Here is a 3235-nt window from a genome sequence, read left to right as displayed (position 1 = left end):
TGAGATATTTACATCTGTGTTCTTCCCTTATGTTTATGTTCCCAAGGACCATCCACTTAGCTATACATGTCTGAATTTCATCTTTATTATGATTGAGTAACGCTCCTTTACATAAGAAAGTCTTTTTTACCATTCCTTGGCTGATGGCATTTGGGTTGGTTCCAAGATTTAGCAATTACAAACTGTGTGTCTATGAACACGAGTGGGCATGTATCACTGTGCTATGAGGCCCTGAATTCTGGGAGGACTCCAGAAGAGAAATAGGGAGCCAAATGGGACTACCAATCCTAGTTTTTGAGGAATCTTCACATTGATCTGGACACTGGCTGCACCAGTCTACAATCCCACCAGCAGTAAAAAAGGGCCCCCTTTCACTCAGAGCCCTGCTAGTATTTGTTATTACTAGCTTTGTTTTATTGATCATAGCCACTCTTAACACCCCAAAGTCAAAAGCATTCCTGTACACAAGTAACAAACTCATTGAGAGAGAAATTATAGAAGCAACAGACTCCACAATAGCATAAGAAAGAAATCCTTGAGTCAATCTAATAAAGGAAGTAAAAGATCTCTATGTTAAAAACTATAGCACTGTTAAAAAGAGCAAAAAATATGTCAGATGAGGGCCAGGGAGACAGCTCTGTAGAACAAGTGCTTGCCTGGAAAGCGCAAGGTCCTGAATTCAATCTCTGGTAACACACACACACACACACACACACACACAAAGCATATAAGAAAATGGAAAGATATCCCTTGATCTTGGGTAGAAAGATGTAATATAGTAAAGATGGTCACAGTCCCAAAATTGCTAGACAAATTCAATGTGGCTCCAATCAAAAGATCATTAGTATATCTCATACAACTACAGAAAGCATTCTTAAAATTCACTTGGAACCAGAAGAAACCTAGGCTAGCACAAGCAATTCTTGGCAACAAAGGAAAGTCAAAACTAAACTAAAATCAAAATGGATCTAGTATCTAAATATTAAAAAAGAAACACTAAATCTACTGGAATATAGAACAGGTAGAACTTTAGAAGACATTGGTGTAGACAAAGACCTTGTTAGCAAAACCCCATTACACAGGAACTATCACAAAGAATAAAACCTGGGATCTTATCTTATTAAAAAGTTTTCATGCAGCAAAAGAAACCACCAACAGAGTGAAAAACCAACCCACAGAGTGGGAAAAAATTTATCTAGCTGTTCTTCAGACAAAGGGTTAAAACCTAGAACATATATAGCAGTGAAGAAGATCAGACCCCCCTAAAATTAAAAACCCAATCCAAAACTGAGCATGTGAGATGAATTGACATTTCTCAGAAGAAGAAATAAAAATGGCAAATAAATATATGAAAATGTTTTCAACACTTTGAGAAATGCAAATTAAAGCAAAACTCTTTGGTTTTTAATAAGTTATGCCTAAATCTGGCATCTCAGGTGAATTAATATTGATTTTTTTTACATCTACCATATTCACATGTTAATTTCCAAAGGGATGAAGTGGAGTAAGAAAATGCAGAAAGTAGGTCACTATTTCTAATATATTCTTGTACTATTGTACATTCAGATAGAAAATTAAGCCTAGAAGCCAATAACATCACACAGTTTTCTTCCTGCATATACCTCAAATGGCAGTGTCTGCCGCACAGCGCTCCTCTAGTCAGATTCTCTCCCTCAGTCTCCTGTCTTTTTGCCCCTTCAAATGGCATTGATCTTCCTGCCACTTCCTCACATCACCAACCACGCCCACTCCACAGGCTCTTTCTATCTGCTGTCCCCAGCATGGGTTTCTCCCCCTACTCAGGGCTCTGACTCACGGGACCCTGTCACAGAGTCCTTCCCTGCCCACCTTCATCACTGCTCAGTCTCTGGTCACCAAACATGGTCCCCTCCTCCTATGTTTTTCTCTACAGCCCCTCACTACCATCCATGCCCAGGAGTTGCTCATCTACCTTCGCCAACGACTGTGGCTCCTGGAAAGCCTATCAGATTTCTCATAACATGATGACCGGGAGCTGAGAACGGGTCTCTCACATTGCAGATTCCTTGAGAGCATTTGCTAAGTGTATGAAAATAAACTCGAGCTTCGCTATTGTAAAAACATGGCGAACCCTTGAGTCACTGGTTATGTTAGTTCATCTTGCTTGACAAAAAACCTTTGAACAAAATTTCATGCATTTGATGCATGAGACAATGTTCATTTTGTGATATGCTGAAATATCTTTTCTTACACTCTCAAACTCCTTCTAATTAACATGATTCCCTAGAATCTGAGGAGGAATTTGAAAGGCAAATTTACTGGGCTAATAGGAACCAGTTCCAGATCACCAGTCCAGAGTCAGGTTTGTGTTCAGTTTAAATGTAGCTTGCAAGCACTAAATACAAAGCTGATAGCTGGTTATCATATGATAGGTTAAATGGAATATGAGACTGCATCATCAGTTGTCAGGCAGATTTGTTTTAAGCAGGCATTCTTAAAAAGGAATTGTTTATCGTTAGACAAGAACATTCTGGGAGGGAGGGGGTTTGAGCAGGGAAGGGAGAGCTCAGTGTGTCCTTGACTGGGCCAGCCTGTAAGGCGTAAAGGAGGAAGTCCTTGAAGCAAGCCAAAATACACATTTAAAGTAGAAAGCCACAGAAATCACATCTGGATGTGGTCAGGCTGACGTGGCCTTCCGTTTGGAAGAAGCAGCTGGGCCACAGTCGGTCAAGACTCACGGAGCTCAGCAGCGTATGCGGCGGCCAGCACAGCACAGTCAAGATACTGGTTGACGCTTTAGTTTTACAGCAGGATTTTTAGAAGTTTCCAATTACGCTATGATATAATAGCCCCGCATTTCATTCTCTTGTTGTCACAAAGTACGTCCTCATGTACTTTGTTTCCATTAAATAAAACTGTCACTTAATTTCTTATTTATGTATAAAACCACGATAGGATAAACAAAATACTTACAAATGTGAGCAATAGCATCAAGTTATAGTTACTTTATAACTAGTTATAGTTATTTTAACTAGTTTCACTTATTTGTTTTCTTTTATAATGTATTTAGGACAGGGTCTACAGGGTCTCGCTACACAGAATGGACTTGTAGTGATCCTCCTGTTTTCAGCCTCCCGAGCGCCGGGGTTACAGGCGCGTGCCACCAGGCCCAGCCTCATTCGCCGTCTCAGTGTCCCCCGAGGGCAGGGCCACCTCGGCATGCCAGGGGTCGAATCCCAGCCACTGCACTCTGCCT

This window comes from Octodon degus, unplaced genomic scaffold, assembly GCF_000260255.1.
Source record: "Octodon degus isolate 3935 unplaced genomic scaffold, OctDeg1.0 scaffold00239, whole genome shotgun sequence".
Taxonomy (NCBI): Eukaryota; Metazoa; Chordata; class Mammalia; order Rodentia; family Octodontidae; genus Octodon; species Octodon degus.
The sequence above is the reverse complement of the archived record's forward strand: the minus strand, read 5'-3'. Positions refer to the sequence as shown.